The following is a 27,136-nucleotide window of genomic DNA, read 5'->3' on the forward strand; positions in this document are numbered from 1 at the left end:
AAACCCGAATTCTGCCGAACACCAGTTTCAGGAAACTGATAGAAGACTCCGAGACCGAATGGGGTACCATGTACTCAATTCTATGGATGAACAAGAACTAGCTCGGTCCGCCATATTATGGGCCGAAAATTCAGACATATATAATGATGACACCGTAGCACAGACGTTTCTAAACCTTTCCCCAGATGAACAGAAATTAGCAGGTGTATACATGATTCAGCACCTCCTCACTAAATACAGAAACCATCATTCTGATCCAGGTCCCTTACACGAAACATTAGAAGCACTACTTACAGATAGATGGAGAGGTTTAAGCACCAAGTTAATTCAGATAATTCTAGAACAACGACACAGATATAATACTTTTGTAAGCTCTGAATACGTTCCCGCCCCGCCCCCAGAAAGGAAAATGTATCACATACAATGCCTGAATGGCATTGAAAGTCAGAACCCCTTACGGGAAGTACACCCAGTTATGGGTGAAGATCATCTCTTGAAACGCGTGTATGTACACACGCCTCTGACAAAGTTAGAACTGTTAGAAATGAAGAAACTAGTTCCGTGCCATGATAAAGACCCTGCAGGTTTTCACAGAGAGCTTAAAGACATGTTACTGATGGGGGATTACACGTATGAGGATATCACGAAAATGTTAAAGGTACTGTTGCCCACGGGCATCTACGAGAAATTAAAGGAAAAGGAATGGGAGGTGGGAGAGAAAAAGATTGTATGGGCAGAAATAGAAGACGAAGAGAGCAAACGAGTCCCCGGGGTAGGCCTTGGGGAGAAAACTAAAGCATTACCAGGTTTGATAGTACAGGTCCTGCCAAGATTATTGACGACTAGAAAGGAAGATTGGGACGCCATCTTGTCCTGTAAACAGAAACATGATGAAGATACTCGTGATTTCTATTCAAGATTTGAGAAATGTTTCATTATTAATAGCGGCTTAAAACCGAGTAGCGAGTCATACCCGCACCTTTTTGTATCAAAACTGGTCGAGAATTCCCTACCGTTAGTTAAAAACCGAGTATACAAGGTCGAAAGTACTTGGCAGGCAAATACGCCATCACAGATGTTACAAATGTTACAATATCATCAGAACAGAATTAGAGAAGAACAAGATCAGGAACAGAAACGCATGAAAGACACAAAGATGAAAATGTTAGTAGCCCAGACGGTCCCAGCCGACGGTCAGAGAAAGGGTGGGACCCAGACAAGTCACACTGCCGCTCCCGTTAAAGGGACATGCAATTACTGCAAGCAGCCAGGTCATTATGTACATGAATGCCCAGTTCTGAAACATAACATAGCAACAGGTAAAACTAAAGAAAGACCGCATCCACCTAGACAAGACCATAACCAGCATCAGTCTTCCCAGAATCCACAGCACATGCAGAATACACAGCCCATGCATGCTCCATCACACACAGCACAGACAGTAGCGGTACCACAGCCACAGCCCATTGCCGCAACTCAGCAAGTTTCGCAACAGATGTACCAGTATGCCCAGTCTGCATACCCAGATTACCCCCGATATACATGAAACAGCCTAGAGAGGGAAGGTGGTTTGCCTCTTATTGAAATTCCTGTAGATCAAGAAGGTCCTTATGTACACAGTCACGTATTGGGAAAAGATAGAAAGTTTTTAATTGATACAGGGGCAAGTCGCACAACAATCAGCCATGATGAAGTTCCAGGGGCACCCCTCTCAGGCTCACAGAATGTTTCCCTTGGTTTTTCAGGACAGCCTATTGTAAATGAGGTATCGCAACCAGTTCCCCTGGCTGTGGGTCCATTATCACGTGTTACAGACCTGTTACTTACGAAATCATGTCCAGAAAATCTGTTAGGAATTAAAACATTGAAGGCTCTGGGAGCCATAATATGCTGTTCCCCGGAGGGAGTCAGACTCTTTCTGAGGGATTTCAAGGGTCATTATATGTTACGTGAGTTTGATGTCAGATTGAAAAATGTACCAGATCACTTGTGGGCAAAAGGCCCAACTGATGTAGGTTGTATGCACATTACACCATACCGTGTTACACTCAAAGCAGGTGTAGTTTTACCCAGAATCAGACAATACAAGTTACCACCCGATGCTGTAGTGGCTTTACTGAAAATCATTGAAGAGCTCATAGCCCAAGGAGTGGTTGTAGAAACCAACTCCAATATCTGTAATTCACCCATCATTCCGATTCTTAAACGTACCGATCCCAATGCACCGCCAGTATATCGGCTGGTGATTGATTTAAGAGAACTGAATAAATGCATTATTCCACAGTACCCTGTGGTTCCCGATATCTCCTCCCTATTGACTGCTATTGATTCTGAAGCGACGTTCTTTACTGTAATTGACCTCAAGAACGCCTTCTTTAGTGTACCTATTGACCCAGAAAGCCAATATCTATTCGGATTCAGTTTAAATGGACGAAGTTTCAAATTTTCCCGCGCACCTCAAGGATTCACAGAAAGCCCCAGCATCTACAGTCAAGCATTGAAAAGACAACTCGATTGTATCACCATGCCAGTTAATACCGCTTTACTACAATACGTCGATGATCTGCTGATCACCGCACGAAGTGAGCCCGAATGTGAACAAGCATCACTGACAGTTTTACATTTTCTGGCCGACAAGGGGCACAAGGTGTCCCCTTCGAAGCTACAATTCTGTGTTCAGCAAGTTGTGTACTTGGGTCACTTGCTGTCCAAAGTGGGGAGACAGCTCACTCCCGATCGCATTCAGTTAATCGTAAATATGCCACAACCCCAGGCACAAAAGGAAGTGCGAGCCTTTATAGGCCTCACCTCGTACTGCAGACAATGGATTCCCCAGTATGCATTTCTAGCTAAACCACTCATTCAGTTAACAACGCAGGAGGCAGCAACTTTGACTGTCCTCCCTTGGACTCAAGAACATACACAGGCTTTTGAAGAATTAAAGAAAGCTTTATGCCAAGCACCAGTTTTAGCGACACCATGTTACAGCAAACCGTTTACACTTTTTGTTACAGAACGTGAGGGTACAGCGTTGTCTGTCCTCACTCAAGATCAAGCAGGTTCACATAAGCCTTGCGCTTATTTTTCTAGTACATTGGATTCAGTAGCTCAGGCACTCCCTGCGTGCTTGAAGTCAGTAGCAGCAACAGCATTAGCCATCAGACAGAGCGATTCAATTGTTTTAGGACATCCATTAACAGTTCAAGTTCCACATTCTGTAGAGGTTCTGTTAAACAGAACCCAGACTCAACACCTGACTATAGCACGACTGACAGGTTATGAATTAACACTATTCCAGCCACACATAGAAATCAGACGCTGTAGCATCCTGAACCCCGCAACATTGTTACCCACAGCTATGACAGACCCAGTCCCGCATGATTGCATAGAGATCATTAATGCAGTGACAAAACCTCGACGAGACTTAACAGATGTCCCACTGACAAATCCAGACCTGACACTTTATGTGGACGGTTCATGCATGAGAACAAGTACAGGAGAATTAGTGGCCGCGTATGCCGTGACCACTGAAACTGAAGTTAAAGAAACACATCGCATTGATACACTGTCGGCTCAAGCGGCAGAGCTTATTGCTCTGACCCGAGCTTGTATTCTAGCCAAGAACAGAAATGTTAATATATACACAGATTCCCGTTATGCATTCGGAGTTGTACACGACTTCGGAGTCCTCTGGCAAGAAAGAGGTTTCTTGACCTCCCATGGTGCCAAGATCCAGCATGGTCCCCTCATTCAAGCACTGTTAGAAGCAATACATTTGCCCTCGGGCATATCAGTCATGAAGTGTAAAGCACATACTAAAGTTACAGATTCTGTTTCCCAGGGTAACGACCTGGCAGACCAGACAGCAAAACATACAGCACTGACTCACACCCAGACTACTGATGTGACAAAGACAATAGTACCAACACAGTGTATGTCAGTTAGAGATCCCACCCTAGACGTAATCGATATCCAGACACATGCTACTCCAGACGAAATAAAGAAATGGACTGAACTAGGAGGGATCCAGACAGATCAAGGTTGGATGACGAAGGGAAAATCTACATGGTTTCTCCCCGACTCAATGGTTCAAAGCATGATAAATACAGCACATAGTCCTGCACATCTAGGAGAGAAAGCTATGATAGACTGTTTGCAGAATCTCTGGTACAACAAACACTTACGAGCAGCAGCAAAACAGAAAGTGCGTACTTGCATGATCTGTTGTCAGTTCAATCCAGGTAAAAGTGTTCCTGTAGAGCAAGGTGGATTTCATCCTCCCGATCACCCTTTTGAAGTCCTCCAGATGGATTATATCCAGATGGACCGTTGTCGAGGATTCAAATATGTCCTCGTAGTTGTTTGTGCACTGTCCCGTTGGACAGAAGCTTACCCAGTATCCGATTACACCGCCCCGACCACTGCCAAGCAGCTGGTTCGAGAATTCTTCCCACGGTACGGCTTGCCCCGTGTCGTGTATTCAGATAACGGACAGCCATTCTCATCCGAGTTAATGAAGCAGGTTTCCCTTCTGCTAGGATATCAGTGGAGATTCCATTGTGTCCGACATCCCGAAGCCGCAGGCCTTGTAGAAAGGCATAACCAGACACTAAAGATACGCCTTGCAAAGATATGTCAGGAGAAAGGGGTCGACTGGATAGTCGCCCTGCCAGTTGCACTGTTCTACATGAGAATGGTTGCACACTCGAGATCAGGGCTATCTCCGTACGAAGTGGTCTTTGGCAGACCACCGAATATGTGGGGGACGCCCATTCCGAAGAAAATCACTGATGTTGATTGTAATATGTTGACAGATTACCTTGCCTCCTTGATGTCTGCACTCCAATCATGTCGTTCACAGGTTGCTGCAGCCTTTCCTGACAACACTGACGTAAAGCCACATGATGTCCGTCCTGGCGACCTAGTCCTCGTGCGAAATTTCGACAGGAAGAGTCCGCTGGAGCCCCGCTGGAAATCTCCGAAGACCGTCCTTCTCACCACGAGGACCGCAGTAAAGATTGAAGGGAGAAAGGGGTGGGTCCATACGAGTCATGTGAAAAAATTCCATGAACTGAAACCAGACCGAGACTCGTCCACCCCCATCAAAGACTGTGTAGAGCCAAAAGACTTTAAAGTATCCGAACGAGAGAAAACTCCCCAAGAGGAGTACAGGTCGAAACTCCGATCTAGCAAGTCAGACAGTTTAATTGTTTAAGTCCTCCCCTAGGTGAATCGGTTAAATAGTTTCTGACATGTATCCCCTAGATCGAGATAGAGAGAGAGAGAGACAAGTCAAAAGAAATACATACTGCAAATCACTGCGTAGTCACTGTATAGTGACATTGTTGATAATGTTTTTTCTAAGTGTTCTAATTATTATTGCCAGTATACTGCTTCCTATATACTGTCCTATCTTCAAGCATGAACAATCTGTCTACAATGTTTCTGCTGAACATTCTTTTAGTAAGTTACCTCCACATGAACTTTCTTACAGACTTGCGCTGCGCAACAACACATTCATTAGTATGCTACATCATTCCCATCAGACTAATAACGCTACAAACTGCTGGATATGTGGCCGACTCCCTCCCTACCAGAATTACAAGGGAGCTCTGCCCCTCTTTCCGTATCCATTCACTCACAACGGCTCCTGTGGTGCATGGTTTAAAATAATTAATTCCTTAGATCCTGATATTGCTGTTTTCGATGGGAGCTGGGTTTGGGGAAACCTGAACTTAGTTCTGCTCAACGTCTGTTATCCTGACAAGGAGGGACTCCCCATTAGAATAGGAACTGATCTAGAAAATGAAGTATATGGATTAGGTAATTACACCATTAGCCTTATGATTCTTACTGTTGAATCTGAAGCCGCACCTGTTCTGCCCGCTATGTCAGTATTACCAGTCACCGGTGAATTATGTGTTAGCAAGAAAGGTTCAGTACACTTAGGTCATAGTAAATGCACTACTGTGGTCGAATTCAGTGATCATGGTAAATCGTCCTTTAAAGCTACCAGACATTCCTATTTTGTTTGTGGTCATACCGCATACATACGTTTACCTCCAGATTGGGATGGTACCTGTTATATTGCATTCCTTCTGCCACCTGTTTTTCTAGCTCCTCCAGATTATCACAGAAATACAAATCTAGTAAAGAGTAGACTCAGAAGAAATCTCCCGATTGTCGACTATACTGAAACGGCAGGGGAGCAATACACAGATTTCAATAAAGGATTCTTCTTCTTCATAGGCCCCGTCCAAAACAGTAAATTAATACGTAGATTAACCAGAACACTTGAAGCAGTAGTACAAGAAACTGCCTCCGCTCTAGGTAACTTAACAGAGGAACAGTCCGCTATGCGGGTTGTTGTCCTTCAGAACCGTCTTGTTATTGACGTCATCTTGGCAGATAGAGGTGGAGCCTGTAAGGTCATCGGGTCAAGTTGCTGTGTTTTCATTCCACAAAACGCACCATCTGTATACAAAGCTATTACACGTCTTCATAAAATTGCAAGTTTGATACATCAGGATCCAGGCACCTGGACTTGGTCCGGTTGGTTCTGGACAACGTTATCCGCTTGGGGATGGAAGATCCTATCCTTCCTAGGCATTGGCCTAGTCATAGTATTCAGTTGCTGCCTGTGCCTACAGTGTGGGCCAGCGATATGTGGACTGTGTGCCACATCGTGCATTGAACATTCCAGTTCTCTCTTGAACAGTCAAAGAAAGAAGGATGAACAAATAATGTTACAAGAACAGACTGATCGATTCATGAGGATTGATATATCATGAAGGGTCCGTAGGGAACAAGGAGGGAATGAGGTAATATAGATTTTTGGTCAAGTTATGTTCCCTAGCGCGTACCCCACCGACTCCATGTACGAGGTTAAAGTGCATGTAACTTCCCTCCTGTGCCAGCTATAAAGACGCAAATACATTTGCGTCCAACGTTAACATGTCCTCTTTCAGACCCACCATGAATGGGTTGAATAGGCCGTTCCTAAGTATGCCTTGCCAACGTCTTTTTGAGGTGTACCTTACACGTTTTTCAGCTCTGGCGAAGTAGGCCTGAATTTCTGCCATCGAGCCCTTTCTGTTTTCTGACTCTGAAAGCCTCAGCCCAGGCTGCCCCCCGTACCTGTGAACTCTGCCTTACTTCTAGCGCGGCCCTCCGTGCTCAGCTCAGCCTGCTGCCTGCCAAGATTGACTTCAACCTTCGAATTATCTGATCTGCTCCTCGAAAATACATTCCTGCCTACTAGCTTAAGTAAACATTCCCCAGCTGCAGAGCCAAAGGGCCGGCCACGCCGTCTTTATGCAAGTAATTCATAGCTCCTGTTACCATGCTACCCTGGAAGGCCCAGGCCCCCACGCTTCTCATACAGACACCCAGGCGCTTATACACGCACTCACAGTCAGTATAGAATAGCTTCTGCCCTAGAGACCTTTCCGCCCAGATAGTTCAGTTCCTAAACATCAGATATCAGATATGATAGAAGTACAAGTTGATCTGACATGCCAGACTTCTGTCTCTTTCCGTCAGTTCGAATGTCAAGTCCCCAGCACCCTCCAGCTTCACGTCAGTCACACGTCATGCAGCTGCGCGCGCATCCAAGCCTCAGATTTCTGCTGACATTGCAACATTTCAGTTTAGTGCCACCCACATGTGTCACTTACTTGTGACGTTTCTAGAACACACCTCCAGTTACGCCTAGTCCACGCCTTCTGATTACGCACTAGTAACACGTGGATACTGTTATCTTGTCTCCTCTCAGCTGTTACGCCTACTGCATTACTTCCAATGGTGTAAAATAAGTATATAAGCTATGTAATATCAATAAATTGTTGCTCTATCCCTTCTGACACCCCTGTGGTGGTCAGAACATGATATCCTGGTCATGACCATTCCTTTTTAAGGAATAAAACCCCTAAGAACTCTAACACCACGGACTCTGTCTTTTTTCTTCCGATCTGAGTTATTATTGATTAAGTACTTACCTTGCATAGAAATTAAGATAGTAAATTAAATATTTACGTCAGTTGTCCCTGGAGCTTTCTTCAGATTCCTCAGCCTTCAACCTGTGATCTTTTACTTTGAATCTCAGTTTGAATTTTGGGATGTAACTCTTTCATTGTGGGGTGCATTGAAGTTATTGCATGTTCATTGTCATGCACACGTTCAGTCAGCTTTTTGTGGTCTACACTAAGTGGAGAAGTGTGGCTCACTGGTTAGAGCAGGCAGACCCTGAAGCAGAGGTCAGACCCGGGACCAGGGTTCGAATCCCGACGCGGCAGGGTGTTGAGCTCAAATGTCCACGGACTCGATAATTCTCGCTTCGGTGCCTGACCTAATCATGGGTTCACACTCTGCAACTCTGGGCATTAAGCTTGCTTAATCTCTGCAACGGCCCCCCCGCGGCGGGATGCCTGGCTTTCACCTTGGGGATGCCCTGTAGGGGCTATCTCACAGGGGAAAAAAAGAGGACGGGTTCCCAAGGCAAGCGCGGAGATACCCCTTCAGGGGTCGATTCTGGCGCTATATAAGAAATGTAATAATAATAATAATAATAAGCAGATTCCCCTCAAATGTAACTGGGTTATTCTTTCTCTCCAGGGCTCTTTTAGTGTCAAGTATCACTTGAAGTATCCTATTGAATTTCTCTGTATATTTCTTTACTGTAGATTTCATGTGTCACAGTGTCCCAGTATTTATCTGCGTCGATGAGAGTGCTCCATTATGTGCAAGGAGGAGAGGGGCTAATTGATCTTGGGTTTAACCATCATCTAGTGGAGGTTACTAGTAGCACCCAACCCAGTGTGCCACATTTCAGATCAGAGTAGCAATAACAATGCAGTGAGTATAATCACCTAGCAGCACCACAGTTGCTCCCTCTGAATCAAGTATTTGAATTTGAATTTGAATTTTAAAATATTTATTAAGCGCACTTATACCGGGACGGTTTCATGGCGCTAGACGGCGGTGAACCAGTAGAGGCTGAGAGGGAGGCTAGACTGCTAAGGTTCTAGAAAACAGGAAGGTCTTAAGGTGTTTACGGAATTCCAGATAGGAGGTTGAAGCTCTGAGGGCAAGAGGGAGCGAGTTCCAAAAAGATGGAGCTAGAACCGCAAATCTCGCCCCCCGGACTTCTGCTTCCTGAAGCGGGGGACTGACAAGAGAGCCTGGTGAGAGGAGCGGAGCTCTCTGGCCGGAAGATAAGATGAAATAGCTTCACAAAGGAAAGCGGGGGCAGTCCCCGACCTAGCCTGATAAGTGATGCAGCCCAACTTGAAAAGGGCCCTCTCCTTCACCGGTAACCAGTGCAAAGACTGCAACAGAGGGGTGGCATGGTGAAATTTGGGGAGACCGTAAATCAGGCGGGCAGCCTGATTTTGTATCAGTTGAAGCCGGCGGATCAGGTAGTCTGGGGCGGCATTATAGACCACATTCCCATAGTCAAGGCGCGATAGCACCATGGCCATGAGAATGAGCTTGAGGGCGGGAACAGAAAAAAAACGGGAAACCTTACGAATGGTGCGGAGGGAAAAGAAACAGGAAGACACCACTGAGTTAACCTGCGTGTGAAGGGAAAGCTGGGAGTTGATAGAGATGCCCAGGGTTTTGACCTTAGGAACCGGGAGGGGAGGGGGACCAAGTGAGTGGGGCCAGAAGGAAGGGGACCAAGGGCTGCAACCACCCCCAGCCAAAACCAGTTCGGTTTTGTCGGGGTTCAGTTTGAGGTGGTTGCAGTTCATCCAATCTTGGATGAAAAGCATCACCCTCTGGAAATTCTGGGCAGAAGTGGGGGAGTGGGAGAGGTTGAAGATAAGTTGGAGGTCGTCGGCGTAGTTGAACACCGAGACCTCCATCTGCTGTAAAGAAAAAATGAGGGGTGAGATGTATAAATTAAATACCAGGGGAGACAAGGAGGAGCCCTGGGGGACGCCGCAGGTCACTCTCCGAGGAGGGGCAGCAAAGTCGGCCAGATGGACGGCCTGCTCCCTGTCCGTTAAAAAGGACCGGAGCCAGGCATGGGCCGTACCCCCAATGCCCGCCGCCTCGACACGGGTCAACAGAATGTCATGGTCCACCGTGTCGAACGCGGCGGACAGGTCTAACAGGACCAGGGCCTGAGGGAGGCAGATGTCAATGCCCTCCCTCAATTTGTCCATCACCGAAACTACCACCTTCTCGGTTGAGTGCATCGGGCGAAAGCCCGCCTGACGAGAGGAAAGGCGGCCAGTGGACTCCACAAAGGAGCTCAGGGTCCCGGTAACATGAGCCTCTGAGACCTTCGCCAGGTAAGGGAGAAGGGAAATGGGACGGTAGTTAGCCGGCAGGGATGGATCGGCGCCTGCCTTTTTCAGGATCGGAATAATAACTGCTGATTTGTGGGCGTTTGGGACAATACCAGTTTTGAGGGAATGATTGATTAATGTGAGTGGAGGGGAGTAGCAGCTAGAAAAGATCACTTTCAGGGCAAATGCCGGGCCGATGTCCTGAGGTGAACCCGATTTTACCCGGGCCAGTAAGGGGAGGAGGGTTTCTCGTGTCAAGGGGGGAAGCTGAGTGAGGAGTGGAGCAGAGGGGAGCGGGTGAACAGTGGTCGATGTCGGGAGTGAAGGAGGGATGTTGGCCTTAATGAGAGCTACCTTCTCAATAAAGAAGGAGTTAAGGGAGTTACAGAGTGCTTGAGACGGGGGGATTTTAGAAATCACCCTGTCAGAAGCAGCGAGCTTGTGTACTGTAGCGAATATTTCCTTGGATTGATTTTCCGCTGCCAGGATTCTACCAGAGAAATACTCAGTTTTTGCTTTTAATATGTCCCTTTTGTATTCATTGAGTACCAGGCAATAATTTGCTTTAAGGAGGGGGAAGTAGGTGCGCCGCCACGCTCGTTCTGCTCTGCACGCCGCCAACTTCTTGTCCCTAAGGAAGGGGGTGAACCATCTGTTGGCAGCGTGGGCACGTTTAATGATCACTCTCTTGAGGGGAACAATGCTGTTGCACGCCTTTAGCAACCAGTTGTTGATGGCTGTGAGCTGAGTAGGAGGGGATAGATCACTAAGCTCAGGGCTAGATGCAGCAAGGGAAGAGCAGACACCGGGAAGGTCGGCCTTGTCCCACTTTCTGACCCAGGTGTTTTTGGGCAAGGGAGGTTTGGGCGGCCGTCCAAGGTCCAGTGCAAAAGAAATAAGGGCGTGATCTGACCAGGGACAAGGCGAGATGGTGGGGGAGTTGGTTGGGATATTAAGGGTCCAAATTTGGTCAAGTTGATGACCTTGGATATGGGTAGGCGTAGCAAGCTGGGGAAGGAAGTTGAGACTAGTAAGCAGGGCCGTGAACTCCTTAGATCTTGCATCCTCAGCAGGATCGTTCGGCCAATAGTTTAAGTCCCCAAGAACCAGGACTGCCGAATTGTTCACTGCTAAGGTGGCCAGTAGGTCCTCAATAGAGGTAAGAAATTGGGGGGTGGACTGAGGGGGGCGATAAATAAGTACACAAGTCAGGGGAACCCCGAATGAAGTAGAACGGACTACTAGACAGTCCACAGCGGAAATAGGGGAGGATGGTAATATCTGGAAGTGAAAATCAGTGCGGGTAATCAGGGCAACGCCTCCCCCTGTCTTTCCCCCAGGGCGATCCATTCTAATGTAGGCTGAAACAGTCCGGTCCAGAGCTCCACTCACATCCCTGACCCTCAACAGAAGGGGAAACCTAAGCAGGAACGAGCTTCATCCAGAATATTCAGCATGGTCCAAGCACAACAATAAAGGGCCGGGTTGGGTCGGATCCAGGCCTCGTGATTCTCCTACCACATGGTGTTACTAAAAGATTCATTCAATGTGTGTTCAGTGTGGTTTCTGGTGGCTTTAACAGGGAGAAATACATAGCTAACTACCACTGGGGGATCAGCAGAAATCTCATGAGTGCTGTGTGAGATGTGGTAAGTGTATAGGCACTGGGGCCCACAGAAGATCCACGGACTAGAGACACATCCCTGGCACCACTAAAGGAGAGCAAGAACAGTTTCACCAGCCAGCCCCTTGTAAGGCCTGAAGGAATTCAAGCTGGATGTGTTCATGGGAAAGCAATCTACCCACCACTGTGCACCATAATTCATTAGGAGGCAGGTCCAAGCCAGATGCATGGCATGCCAGTAATGTTGCAGCCAAGCAAAGTCAAATCACTTGGGTGACTTGCTCACCCCCAGTCACCATCTGCAGTCCACGGCATGTAGATGAGACAACTAGGACCACCCATGTTTGTTGCAGACGGGTCGCACCCAGGGGCTGCACATCTCAGCTGCTACCCTTAGGCCCAGTCCATATCTCAGCAGCGGAAAACAAGTACTAATACCCTTAAAGCCTCCACAGCATGGGTTGTCTGCTTCACTTACGTGGCCTGTGGAGTACATCTCTGGTGTACTGCATGCACCCATGGCTACACAAACCCAAGTCCAGGTTGGTTGCTTCCATATGCTGCCACCCCAGGCCACAGGCTTACCACAAACACAGCTCTTCCAGCACACAGCAACTCATATATACTCTACAACTTTGGCACCATTGCACCATTACACCATACTCTACAAGGTTGGCAGTTGCAGAGCCTCCTCCCCATCCATTGAAAAGGATACTGTCAGGATTAACTGGGACCTTGCACAGAGCTCAGAAAAAAATGTCCACTGGGGCTTCCATTTGGCGATTGCCCTCATCACAGAAATGTAATGTTAGACATGCCCTTAAAGTGAAAAGGCCCCAAAATCTATTTTTATTGTGGCAAGGCTGGCTGTTCCATACTAAAACAGTGGGTTACATTATTATATTTATTAATGATCATTTTGGTTATGAAACAGCAAGAAATATAATTAAATGGCTCTATATTAGTTATTAGAAATCCAATTTAATTTAAAAATGTTGATAATTATTAAGGAAAAAGTACTGTTCAGCAGTTACTTTTTCCCTACTTAAAACCTTGGGGGGGCATTTTGCATGAGTGCCAACCATCACCCAACAACTGAATAGCCCTTGAGGAGGTGTGAAACTGCTCCCAGAGCAGAGAAATATTCCTTGGATCTTGAGAGATGTTATTCCCTTCACTGGATAACCTGCAGACTGTGCTCAGAAACTTAACTTGAAAGAAGCCCTGTCCTATATCAGACAGAGCTGACACTTGGGAAGGCCCTTCTTTGTTCTCATAGCCAGGCAGGCTTCAATCAACTGGGAGGGGAGCTTCACCCAGTAATGGCTTTAGAGCAACCACATGGAAAGTGTTGTTCATACTTTGGCCACACCTCTGGAATGGACACATAGGGTTTACCATCTTGGATTTAGGCTAGGGGTGTCACTGTGTCATTGTTTGCAGTAGTGCACACAGGAAATGCAGCAAAAGTGGATAGGTTTACCCCAGGGAACCTTTACCTTATTGGTTAGTGATGGGCCAGAAGTTACTCCAAACCCACAGTCTGGTGCCAGGCATAAATGTGGCATCCCTAATAGCTCCCTCAGAAAATGTTCTGGATCTGAAAAAGGTCATAGGAGGACTGAACCTGTTTTACAAGACATGGGAAGATCCCTCTTGTACCCAGGCAGAAAGTTAGACTCCAAGGGTCATTAGACTGACTTCCTGTTCACGGAACAGGGACTCAACAAGCTCCAAGATGCCTTCCCTGCAAATACCCAGCTGACCAGTAAAAAGTGGATCTGTCCTAGACCCTGCTGCTGACCTCTGCTAGAGTGAGTTGTGACACCAACGTGCTGTTCCTCAGGTCCTAGAACCACTGTTTGTGTCTAAGTGCACTCTTCCTACCACCTTGGGAAACATATAACTTAGAAACATTTTTGCTTCAAAGTGCTGGGACACACCTTGCAAACTTATCCAATGAAAAGGTGTTAACACTGAGCAGAAGCTGTAAGCCTTGCTCCGCTGGAGGAATCTAATCTAAAAAAAAGAGACTAAGGGGGTCCATTATGATGTCGGGCGGCCAGCCTGGCGGAGGAAATCCGCCCGATATCTATTGCCCAATTCCCCCCCGCCTTATTAGGATGGCGGAGGGGACCGTGGCGGTGTGAAACACTGCCCGCCTGTTTTCCGCCCCGGTCGCCTTGCTTAATATGGAGGCGGTGTCTGTTAGACACCGCCCGCCATATTACAATGGGCATGCGGAGACTCCCTTCGGGGGCCCCCTGGGAGTCTGTGGCTTGGGGGTGCACACCTATGGTACCCCTCTGCATTTCTAAGTGCAACATGGCAGGCACCGCGCGGTGCCTGTCATGTCGCGCTTAGAAAAGCACAACTTGCACATTTACCATTGCGGCGGGCGGAGATTTCTGCTCCACCCGCCGCAATGGTATATATACAGGATGCACCCGCCTGTGTGGCGGGCGCATCCTAATGCCCAGATCGGAACCCCCGCCCTTATGGTGGGTGGTCCCGGGTCCCGGTATGATGGCGGGCGGACTAAGTCCGCCCGTCATCATAATGACCCCCTAGGTGCGAACATGGAAATTATCGGGAGAAAGTGACAAAAGTATCCAGCTGGCTAGAGACTTTCCTTTGCCGTGAAATTCGAATTTCATCCACACAGAGCTTTCCCTCACAAAGTCAAAGGCTTGACCTGAACCTCATCCATTGGGTGTCTGACCTGGTGAAGACCTTTGAACCACCATTTCAGAGACTAAGGGACCTAGGGACAGATGTACGACCCTTCCAATTTGCGAGTTGCAAACTTCATTGTTTTGCAACTTGCAGTTTGCGACTCACAAATTGGAATTTACAACAGTGTCTCAGACATTGTTTACGATTCCTAATCGGGTTGCAAGTTTCCTGCCTCATTAATATTCATGAGGCAGGTGCAATTTTGCACTCCCAGGGATGTTGGCCTGCTGGGATCAGCAGACCACCATGTCTGTGACTGCTTTTAAATAAAGCAGCATTTTCTTTTTTAAGTGCAGCCCGTTTTCCTTAAAGGAAAATGCGATGCATTTAAAAAAGAAAAATGAAACATTACTGTTTCATTTTTTAGAAGTAGGCAGTGGTCTGTGGGACCACGGTCTGCTCTTTAAAAATATTTTCAATGCCAGTCACAAAGGGGAAGTGTTCTCTGGGAACTCCTACTTGTTTGTGAGTGGCTGTCCACCCATTTAAAATGGTTTGTAATCTGCAAGTGTTTTGTGGCTGTAATTGGGGCAGCAAAACAATCTCACATTGAAGTATGACTCGCTATTAGGAAGGGACGCCCTTGGCATGTCCCTTCCTAATAGCAAGTCGCAAATTCTATTTTGCGAGTCAGTAAACCGTTACCAACTTGCAAAATAGGGTATGTACATAGGGCAGACCTATTTTGCGGTCACAAACGGTAGAAATTAAAGGATTAAGTCACATAAATATTTTTGGGGTGAATGATATAAAGCAGTGGTGAGGGAATTATTCTCTTTACCTCTAAAAACCTATAAATAAATAGATAAATTAATGGAAGATGACTATGGCCTGCCTGGCGAAATACCGTTAAAGTTTGTGAAAACCCAAAAACATACTCATTTGTTGGTATTGACAACCTCATCTCTGACCTCTTATACTGGATCCCACTCAGACGGGTTTCAGACCCAAGCACGGGACAGAGACCGCCCTCCTCATGGTCGTAGAGGAAGCGAGAAAAATCTTGGATCAGGGAGGATCAGTGGCAGTGATCCTCCTTGATCTAAGCGCGGCTTTCGACACAGTGTGTCATGACACCTTACTAAGCCGCCTGTCTAGTGTGGGGATCATGGATGGAGCCTGGGACTGGTTTGAATCCTTTCTGAGGAACAGGTCTTTCAGGGTTTTTGACGGCGACTCAGCTTCCTCCAGTAGACCCCTGAATTGTGGAGTTCCTCAGGGCTCCTCCCTGAGCCCGGCCTTGTTCAACCTATACATGAGGCCACTGGCCAGTGTTGTCCGCCCTTTTGGAGTTAAAATCATCTCATATGCGGACGACACACAGCTGGTGGTCTCACTGGCGCAAGAGTCATCCCGAACAGCGCCAGGTGGGCTCAGAGAATGCCTAGAGGAAGTGAGGAGCTGGATGACGGCATCAGCCCAAAAACTGAACGGAGACAAAACCGAGCTAATGCTCCTAGGACCCTCAGAACCGGCACTCTCCCCTTCCCTCTGGCCCCCCAGTCTAGGACCGCCGCCAACCCCAAAAAACCCAATCAAAAGCCTTGGGGTATGGCTGGACAGCACACTTTCCTTCAATACCCAAGCCACCAAACTTTCAGCTACATGTTTCTCTATTCTGAGGGTACTAAACAAAATCTTCCCCATCCTCCCCCTGGAAGCCAAACAGGCAGCCATCCAGGGACTCATCCACTCCCGGCTCGATTTTAACAACGCACTCTACCTGGGTGCTCCTGAAAATACCCTTCGGAGGCTGCAAACTGTTCAGAACAGCGCTGCTCGCCTCTTACTTAAAATCCCTCACAGACACTCAGTTAGGACTGGCTTAATAAGCCTCCACTGGTTACCGGTCCGACAGAGGGTTCTGTTCAAGGCGCTATGTATAGCCCACCAAGCCTTCTGGAACATGGGTCCTATCATCACCTGTAACCTGATCTGTCAGTACAACCCGAAGCGGAATCTCCGTTCTAGCCAGACTCTCTTGGCAGTCGTCCCAAGAATCAAGAGATCCAGAACAGGCGGAAGAACGTTCATGTACAACGCAGCAAAGGCCTAGAATTCCCTACCACTTCATCTTAGAGCCACCCAGAACCTTAACATATTTCGCAAACAACTGAAGACCCATCTCTTCACATCTGTTTGCTAAACCCCGCTATCTTTTTCTCCCCTCCATGTGCACTGTAGGTTTACGATTTCCCTAGCGCTTGGACGCCCACGGGCAACAATTGCGCTCTTCAAATTCCCAAGTTTACAAGTTTACCTCTTGCCAAACTAGAAAAGGTTCCTTTCCCAGGAATTGATAAAATAGAACACCTACAAAATTGGTAGAGGTGTAGTGAAAATATTTCTATAAGCTAAAAATCTTTCCCCTTTGAGATAAAAGAAAAAAATAGCAAGTGCCTTTACATAGGGCCTGCATAAAAAAGTTTACATGGAAATCACTCAATCAATTGGGATTTGTAGACTTAGGCTAATCAGCCGAGAAGGCATCCAGGTGCTGGAATCCTGCTGCCATCACTCCAAGAGCCATGTCTTAAGTACCTTACTGAATTCTGTGAGAGCAGGCTGTTTGGAGGTGGATGAAGGTTGTTCCAAGACTTGGTAGGAGAAGGAGCGACCTCTGCTGTAGCTCTGACATGATGGGGGGAGGGTGCACGAGGGTGGGAGAGCGCAGGTGTCAGGAGGGTTGGTAGTTGTTCAGGAGGTGGTTGATGTATGTTGATCCTTGGTCGTGGAAGGCATTGTAGCCATGTGTCAGCATCTTGAGATGTCATGTTTTCTGGACGGGAGCCAGTGGAGGCTCCTGCGGTGGATGGTGATGTGGGCCCTTTTGGTGAGGTTGAGGATGAGTCTGGCTGCTGAGTTCTGGATGGTTTAGCGACTCTACAGGTGGTGGGTGGAGATTCCTGCATAGGGTGCATTGCCGTAATTGAGGCAGCTGCTGACTACGGCTTGGGTGATGGTTTTCCTGGTGTCAATGGAGAGTCATCTGAAGATCTTTTGGAGCATAAAAACTAAATTATAAAATAATTCCAGGAGTACATCTGAAAACTGCGACTGTTCCAGGCTTCAAGGTGAATACCTGGAAATCTTTTACAGACTCCAATAAATCTGACATTTCCATTATTACATATTTGGAACCCACAGATGCAGTTTTCGGACTCCTTTTCTAGATAAACAGACCTATTATTTTTAGGTCTTGTGTACAAAACACTTCCATTCAAGGGTTACATATGAATTATGGCACCTTTTTTTACACCAAATAGCAACAGCTTCTTAAGGGACGTAATATGGGACAAATCGTATGCAAACTCTGTGGTATATTCATGATTTTTGTGGCACCGAATAGCAAGTCACCTTGCTGTGCTGCCCTGCTTAACAGGGAAAGGGAAGGAATGTGCCGTATTTATCCAATACAACGCATTCCTGTCCTTTTCCCTTGCACTGACATGGTTTTCACAGCCTAGCTCAAATGCAGGCACAAGGGTTTCTGCATTGTAGGCCAGTTGGTTTTTTGCAGGAAGGGGCTACGTCCTGCACAAAAACAATCCAGAGAGGCCTTTTCTTCTTTCTATGAGCACACATAGAACGAGGACAAAATGAGGAGTAATAAAGATATTTCTCCTTGTTATGCCTCTCCTGGGGAGGAATATCTTTTTTAGCACATCCCAAGTTCTAGTAAATCTGGGAATGCGTGAAAATCTATCGATGTTGTGTCGGAACACCTGCGCAACATCCATGGAAATGCCTCCCTGACACAGAGTAATGGAACGTAGCAGTTTGCGCTGCTTTACCATTACTCCAGATTGATGAAGCCACGCAGTGCCACACAGGGTGGCCTTGCGTGGCTTCATAAATCTCATTTTACATTTGTGTTGCTCTTGCACCACGTTGTATGGTGCAGGAGCGACACAGAAGGTCACATTAATATGCACCTCTATTTGCACCATTTTACAATTACCATACATCATAGTTACTCCATAATTCTTACTAAGTCCTGGGATTATGTGCTCTTAATTTCCTCCTGATTCTATTTGGAAGAAAATGCACACAGAAAAAAGTTGCAATGTAGGTCAATGCCATGCAAAAATAGTCACACAGACTTTTTTACCATCTAAGCCCAATTGCACATAATTTGATCAGGGAGCAAAAATGTACAAAATGCTGTACACAAATGCTTTTATTGGGGTATTCTGAAAGAACCTGCCAGTATTGGAAATACTTAGCTTTTTTAATCAAATCCTCCTAAACCGCGCTACAGGCTTTGGGCTAACCATACTTAAAAATCTGTGAATAAATGTATAACTTAAAGGTAACCAAATACCTCTTTTGATCCTAAGGGAAAAAACATAAAATCAAGATTGGAGGCAACTGTGTTTTTGTAGCACTTTGGAATGCTCTTTCCCTAACAGAAACGTGAAGAAAGAAAGGGAGACGCTTCGCCGTCGCTGCAGGGGCCACGAAGAGGAACTACACGCACCAGACGCCCTAGGAGCCAGCAGGGGCTGAGCTACAGGTCGCTGTCCCTCCCGCTTGCCTCACCTGTGCTTAAAAACTGCACGCGCCTCCCGCTTCACGGGAGACGCTTCTCCATCGCTGCAGGGGCCACGAGGAGGAACTACACGCACCAGACGCCCCAGGAGCCAGCAGGGGCTGAACTACAAGTCGCTGTCCCTCCCGATTGCCTCACCTGTGCTTAAAAACTGCTTGCGTCTCCCGCTTCTCGGGAGACGCTTCGCTATCGCTGCAGGGGCCACGAGGAGGAACTACACGCACCAGACGCCCCAGGAGCCAGCATGGGCTGAGCTACATGTCGCTGCCCCTCCCACCTGCCTCACATGGACGGATTTAAAAATGCTAGTTCGTCCCGCTCCGCGGGACTCGCGCGGGCTCGTGCTGGGCTAAGTCCGGGCAAAGGGCGGCTGTCTGTGGCCCTACTTGTTTGGTAAATAAATCACCGAGTGGTACACCTCTAGAAAAGGAAAATGTGGCAGCACAACGCACTGTATCTAACAAAAGTAGTGCTAGCCTTATGAGACAGGTTGGTGCCTTGTATAGCGAGGTAGCTTGAGTAAAGGAAGGGTTATCGCAAGTACCCAACATGATTGTTGCTAAGCATCCTAATGTAAAACTAGGGGAAACACAACATAGGGAAAGAAGTGGTGATCCCAAACTAAGTGGTAGACACTGCCAATACTAGCATGTCTCAGCAGACTAATAGCAAAACAGTTATGGTAGATAGAGGTGATCTACAGCACCATGCCAATTTGAATGAAATGTCGAAAATCTATATGGTGAATGTCCCGGAGTTGGGCCCTGGAAAGGATCTAGAAACAAGTGACTCCCTAACAAATAAGGCTATTAATTGGATCAGGCATACTAGGCATTGCGGATCTGTGATAAGGGATGACATTGCCAGGGCTCAAAGGCTAACATATCAAGGGGGCAAAACTGACTGCATTGAATTGATTTTTAAACAGGCGAATATGGCACAAAATGTGATATTATTAGAATTCAGAAGTTGCTCCCCTGATTATTCCGTTATTCAAATGAGATCCTCTCCCCCCCCAACAGTGGCTGGATGAAATGGGGAACCGAGTACCTGGAAGAGAACAGGGTTGCTCGGGCTTGGAGTTTAATGATTGACTACTAGGCAAATGTGACCATTTAGGCCTCACGGTTTGTGCTGTAGAGGAAAGTCCAAGTCTGTACTCGGACCCTAATCCAGACAGTTCCTGCACACCGGTAATCTCGTGGCCAACGGAGGACCACATTAACCCCATTCCAGCTTGTGCCCCAAAAAGCCCAAACTTAAATATGAACGCTAACTTTCTTGATGGTTTTGAAAAATGTGGTTCAATCTTATCATGGAGCATCGCAGGGTTGAATGCAAAGATTCAAAGTCCAGAATGGGCTTTGTTTATTAATCTGTTTAATATCTGTCTATTTCAAGAAACTTGGCTACTTGAACCACAGCACTTCCTGGGGTTTTTAAATTATAGTGTACCCGCAGAAAAGAGTGCATGAGGGCAACCTTCTGGGGGTTTAGCAATGTGGATTAGGCAAGATCTGAAAGTTGATGTAAAGGTGCTCCCTTCAAATCACAGGGACATACAGATTGTTACCCTTAAGTTTAGACGGGCTAAATCTGTAGACATCTACAATATATATGCGAGGAGTACAGGGGGGAAGAAATCAGGGACTATTGCCGCCCTAGAAGACCTTATAGAAAGATACTCTGCGCAATCCTATATAATTGTAGCTGGTGATTTTAATACGACTTTTGAGTCGTTGTTAAGTGGCGATTGGAACCCCGCAGATGAAGAAGATAAGCAGTGGGGAGTTTCCAAATTAGAGCTGGCGCCCGTTAAGAGGTGGACTGAGCTGGCAATTCAGATTAATTCAATTTGCTTGAACAAAGGGTTAAGGGCAACCAATGGCAGGACTTTGCAGGATAAGCTGGGTGCTGTTACTTTCAAGAGTGGTCCACGGGAAAGTAGAATTGACTACATACTAATAAGTCTTGAAATGTATAACCACCTAGAGGACATCATGGTTGTTGATCGCTTGGAGAGCGATCACAATCCTCTATGTCTGCTCTTGACATACTGGAAAGCACCTATGGCTGCCAGGGGATTGAACGATGTGCCCTCCCCAAGTATAGTTCTTGCGAATTATATGTGCCATGTAAAATGGGTCAAATTGGTTGAATGCTAGGAAAACATTGATTTTATTTCAAGCAAGCTAGAGCAAGTAACTATGGAGCTGAGTTTTCATGTCAGTAGTGGTGGTATAGACTTAGATATAGAAATTGGTACCAAGATACACGATTTTTTTTTTAACCAATTAAAAGGTTTGTTTGTTAGACCGTGCAAGGCAAACAAGGCCCAAACTAACCACTTGCCACGTTGGTATTCCAAGGAATGTAGAAATGCACGCCATGATCTGGGCCAGGCTATAAAATCTGGATCTGGCGAGACTGTACGCCTCGCTAGGGCAGCCTACAAATGTATAATATCCAAATCAAAGCGTGCTTGGGACGAGAAGAGGTGGCAAGAGCTCAAGGAAGCTAGTGCTGCAAAGAATTCTAAATGCTTCTGGAATATACTTAAATGGGGATGTGAGGGCCAACCTGAAAAGCCACAAAACTGGGTAGCCCAAGACGAGTGGGTGGCCTATTTTAAGCCACAGTACGCAAAAAGCATGGAACTAAATATAAATTCTAGACCAGAGGTTATACATACTCCCTTCTTGGTAGATGCATTTAATATTAGGGATGTAGAATGCGCCTTAGACTCTTTAGTAACTGGGAGGGCGCCAGGTATAGATGGCGTTCCAGCAGATACCTTTTTGCACGATAGAGACTCTTGGGGGAGGTATATACTCTTGTTGGCTAACATTATAGCAAAAGGAGCACCCATACCCGAATCATGGAATGGAGCGGAAATTATACCAGTTTCCAAGAAGGGGGACAAGTCACTTCCTGGTAATTACGGCCCAATCAGTCTGATCGATACCATGCAAAAGATCTTTGGTAGACTGGTTTTAAATAAAGTGCAGGAATGGGAGCGTGAATGGAACATCTTATCACACCTCCAAGCAGGATTTAGAGCCTGTATTAGTACGGTCGACCAAGTACTACATTTTGCAATGCTCTATTGGAAGACTGTCCAACTGGGTGGGGGTAGTTTATATGCTGCCTTTATTGACTTAAGGGCAGCTTTCGATCTTGTTCCACGCTCGAACTTGTGGTTCGTTTTAAATGATATGGGTATGCCTTCTGCCCTTCTTTCACTAATTCTGAAACTCCATGAGCATAATTTTGCCCAAATCAGATGGGGTCCTCCTGGAAGTGTTACCAGCCAATTCCCAGTAGAAAGAGGGGTATGACAAGGCTGTGTGCTAGCCCCAACCTTGTTTTCACTTTATATTAATGACAAGGCCAAAGTACTGACTGAAGCTAATGTTGATGCCCTGATTCTAGCAGGTGCGAAAGTACCTATTTTAATGTTTGCTGACGATTGCCTAATTATTTCCAAGACCCCAAGTGGATTGCAAAAAGCACTAGGCATTTTTGAAGATTTCTGCACTAACCGAGGGCTGGAAGTAAATGTCTTAAAATCTAAATTCATGTCTTTTAATCAGTATAAATGATATAAGGGCAATATATTTATGAATGAATTACCCCTCGAGCAAGTTAAGGCGTTTAGCTACCTGGGTGTTAGTATCCAGCATGATTTGCGATGGAACCAACAGACAGATCTGGCTACGCTTAAGCATCGCCAACTGGCTGGGGCATTGAGCAAAGAGCATGTTAAGTCATGAACAAAACCAGTGGCTCCTGCTCTATGCGATTATAATACAAAGGTGGTTAGCTCAGCCCTTTATGGCATAGAGATCTGGGGATTCGAGAACCTGAGTAAAATGACTGCGTCGGAAAATAGGTTTCTACGCAATCTTGTTAATTTACCCCAGAGTACCCCTATGTGTCCTGTTTTTTAAGATTTGGGTATGAGACGAATTGAACTTATTTCTAACTTGCGACCACTATTATACTGGAGGTGCTCATGGTCAACTCCCGAACTAGGAATATTTGCCGCAGGACTTTTGGACATAATCAAAAACTATACCTTTCACAAAATTAAATGGCTATCTGGTATTGGTAGGACACTTACTGAGTTAGGATTGCCGGAAATATGGGAAGATGCACTCAATGCTAGGTTCCCATCAAAAAAGGTTCTAAAGGGTATGTACTGGGGGATGGTAGCTTCGAAGGCTTTTAGAACTACTGCTCCAGTTTCACTCACAGGGGTCTTCCTGGATTTCAAAGATGAGATTATTTTAGAAACTTTCTAGGATGACATAGCAAAGCCACTAGATAGAAAGCTCTACTTCCAACTCAGAATTGGTAGTTTACCTGTTAGAGCATTCACATCTAGGTGGTCAAATGGTGGAAATGCTTCATGTCCCTGTTGCCCTGCCACCTTGGAATCAATGAGCCATATGCTATTTGAGTGTCCTGCGTACTCTGCTCCACGCAGAGCTTGGTTGCGCCCGATGTGTAAATTATTGGGGACCAGGAGTGGCGCGGTAGCTTCTAGAATTATTCGCACAAGCGCTAACCCTCCTGTATATATGGCAGTGGCAAAGTTCTTAGGATGGTCCTGGGCTATTAGGAGCAATGTGATGAATGGGTAACAAGTTATAAACAACAGAAGAGTGTCTGCACAGGGAAACGTAGTATCCAGCACAGGATTTGAGAAGGAAAGAAAATCAACCTATGAAAGAGTCACTTAGGGATTTCTTAGGAAGCCCTCACTCACCACCCTGGGTGGTGACATGCTTCATCATCGGGCCCACCAGGAGAAGCCGAATGCCTCCCTGGTGTGCTACAACGCCAGGTTACTGCGGAGCTGGTTTTGTGACAATATTGTGCAAAAAAGTGAGTTTAAAAATGCCAGCAGGCTCTACCAAACAAAAAACTTTATTCCGTGGTTAGCTGGGCATAGATTAAAATTTATGTGTCAGGAAATCTACCAACTAATGTGTTGGGTGTTTTCCCCTTTAAAGTGGGAAAACACCCAACACATTAGTTGGAAACGAAGAGAGATTCACACATGCCACACTACCCTGCACTTGCCGTTGCGTTTCTGCCCTGGAATGGTTCAGAGCCTTTCTAACAGGAAGATCCTTTTAGGTTTCCACTCCCCCATTCCTCTCCAAGGAACAAATTATTGAGCAGGGAGTCCCACAGCACTCGGCACTCAACACTTAGCCCTACGTTATTCAATCTTTACGTACAGCCACTGGCTGCGGTCGCTAAGCTATGGGAGCTTTCAATGGTCTCATATGCTGACGACACGCAGCACTCTGTAACCCCAGTTCAGACATGGCGTGAGTCTCTTGCTCACTTTGCCACTGGATTCAAGCAAGCCTGGCTGAAGACAGCTGGAATGCCAGAAACCGGTCCTAGGAAGCTTGTTTCCGGTCCAGGGAAGGCATGTCTTGGCAGTTCGGGCTGGACTGTTCCCATGAGGCACAGGGTCAGACTGATTTGCATATGGCCATGTCTGAACTGGGGTGGCAGAGTGGGTTAAAGAACGGTGATGGATTAAACCCAGATCTGTTGACTGGGTGTGAGTGTCTGATTGGTTCAAATGCTCCGTCCATCACCACCCCCTTTTGTACCGCTTTGTTCACCATAAGTTGGCAGGGTATGCTCAGACGTGAGACCCTTGCTCACTTTGCCACTGGATTCAAGCAAGCCTGGCTGAAGATGGCTGGAATGCCAGAAACCGGTCCTAGGAAGCTTGTTTCCAGTCCAGGGAAGGCATGGTTTGCAGTTCGGGCCGGACTGTTCCCATGAGGCACAGGGTCAGACTGATTTGCATATGGCCATGTCTGAACTGGGGTGGCAGAGTGGGCTAAAGAACGGTGATGGATTAAACCCAGATATGTTGACTGTGTGTGAGTGTTTGATTGGTTCAGATGCTCACACTTCGCGCAGCAGCCTAAGCTATGTGCACCTCACCTCTGCAGATCCCCCGGCTTGAGTGCAGCACATACCTGGCTAGTAGGTTTTTGCTGCAGCCGTGGCCTCAGTGCTGTGCTGTTGGAATGTGGTTTTCTCCTGGGCCTAGCTGGGGTGTCCCAGAGTCTTCAGCAAGTGCTGCTATTGGCCAGTCTCCACACTGGGCGCTCATTGATGTTTGAGTCTGGTGTGCTCCTCCAGTAGGCCTGTATCACAACGCGCCGCCTCCCCGGGTGCTGCAAACCTCATATGCACTTATCAAGTGTTGACTCGTCTCCGCCCACAGGTTAATTGGTTCATCTCCAGGAGCATAGACTCGGAGTCACGTTCTGCACACTCATCTCACCTGGGCGAGTGCTCCCACCTCGGCAGCCCCGTCTCATGGGGGCACGCATTTCAAGGTACGGTATGGGCAAGGAACCCGCAGCACCCACTTTTCTCGGCGTCGTTCCCACTCCACCCAGCTGCACAGGTTCTGTGACTCCTTTCTGCGATGCGGCAGGTGGGCACTCACTTACGCATGCACCCACCATGCATCGCTGCCTGTAGGCCTCCGTACTGCACAAAGTCATTATACCTCTGTGTGGACTGATTTTTCCAGGCTCTTTCTGTTCCTGATGCTTGCCGTTACTTATTTCTGCCTCCCTGGTACATTTTGCAGACTTGAAGCCCAAGGATTCTTCAGGATTGCAGCGGCAGTCTCCGAAGCGCCCCTACCTAGCTGCAAGCTCTTAGAGTCAGGCAAGCTCCGCCTCCGTCTTTTTCCATTTCCGTATATTACAATATATCCCCTCACTGAAATGTGAGGAAATTCAGAATTTTTAAGCAAATGTCAAGTTTGCAGGATATTCGGAATAACAAAAGTGGTAGAATGACCAAGAAGACTGCATCATCCTGGATAACATTGGTTTCTAGTCAACACGTTTCCCTGTGTCCCAGCGGATCTCAGGCCCAAATATAGCAGCAAATATGTGGAACAGTGAGGTTATTTGCCCCATTTTTCAATTACCACACATCATAGTTACTCCATACTTTTTGGCTGGTCCTGGGATTATGTGCTGCTAATTTCCTCTATTTGGAAGTAACTGCACACGGAAAAAAGTTGCAATGTAGGTGAATGCCATGCAAAAAATAGCTACACCATCTAATCCCATTCCACAAAATTTGATCTGGGTGCAGAAATTGACACAATGCTGTGCACAAATGCTTGTAAAAGAGTATTCTGAAAGGACCTGCCAGTATTGGAAATAATCAGCTCATTTAATCAAATTCTCCTGAAGCGCGCTCCAGGGTTTGGGCTAACCACACTTAAAAATCTGTGAATACATGCTTACCGTAACTTAAATGTAACCAAATACCTCTTCAGGCTCAATAACAAATCAATGTGAACTACTGCTGTGGATTTAGAGTGACTTACCACCTCTGATCCGGCTACTTCCTGTTCCTAAGGGAAAAAAACATAAAACAACATTGTTTTAATTTTTAAAAAGTTTGGAGGCAACTTACACAAAATGTGTGGCTTTTTTGTATCACTTTGAAATGCTCTTTCCCTAACAGAAACGTGAGGAAATTCTGATTTTTTTAACCAAAAATTCACATTTACAGGACATTCTGGGCTAGGAAACGAAGAGGAATTCACTCATGCCACACTACCCTGCACTTGCCCTCGGCCTTGTGCCAAGATTTCGCAATTGTCTGGGGTTGATAGATCACTTGTGTGTTGGCTGGCCGTGGGCCCAAATGCTGCATCCAAAAAGATTTCCCAAAAGACATATTCTACCCCTTCCAATCCTTTCTTTTTCTGACCTGTCCTATAGTGGGCTCTTTAGAAAAGGCTGTGAATGCTAGGTGGTATTTACTTTGCTACTTCCGCATATTCCAATATATCACCTCACTGAAATGTGAAGAAATTCTGAATTTTTAAGCAAATGTCAAGTTTGAAGGATATTC

The 27,136-nt window shown here is 46.5% G+C and overlaps 1 long non-coding RNA gene across 1 annotated transcript in view; it reads right to left on the reverse strand.

Moving 5' to 3' along the window:
* Positions 1-26,905, reverse strand: part of LOC147660702 (uncharacterized) — a 98,836-nt gene extending 71,931 nt beyond the window's left edge. Inside the window, exon 1 of the long non-coding RNA XR_015306202.1 lies at positions 26,604-26,905. This is a non-coding gene — a long non-coding RNA (uncharacterized LOC147660702). The remainder of the gene's footprint in view (positions 1-26,603) is intronic.
* Positions 26,906-27,136: the final 231 nt, after the last annotated feature.

This window comes from Lissotriton vulgaris, unplaced genomic scaffold (assembly GCF_964263255.1).
Source record: "Lissotriton vulgaris unplaced genomic scaffold, aLisVul1.2 SCAFFOLD_1187, whole genome shotgun sequence".
NCBI lineage: Eukaryota > Metazoa > Chordata > Amphibia > Caudata > Salamandridae > Lissotriton > Lissotriton vulgaris.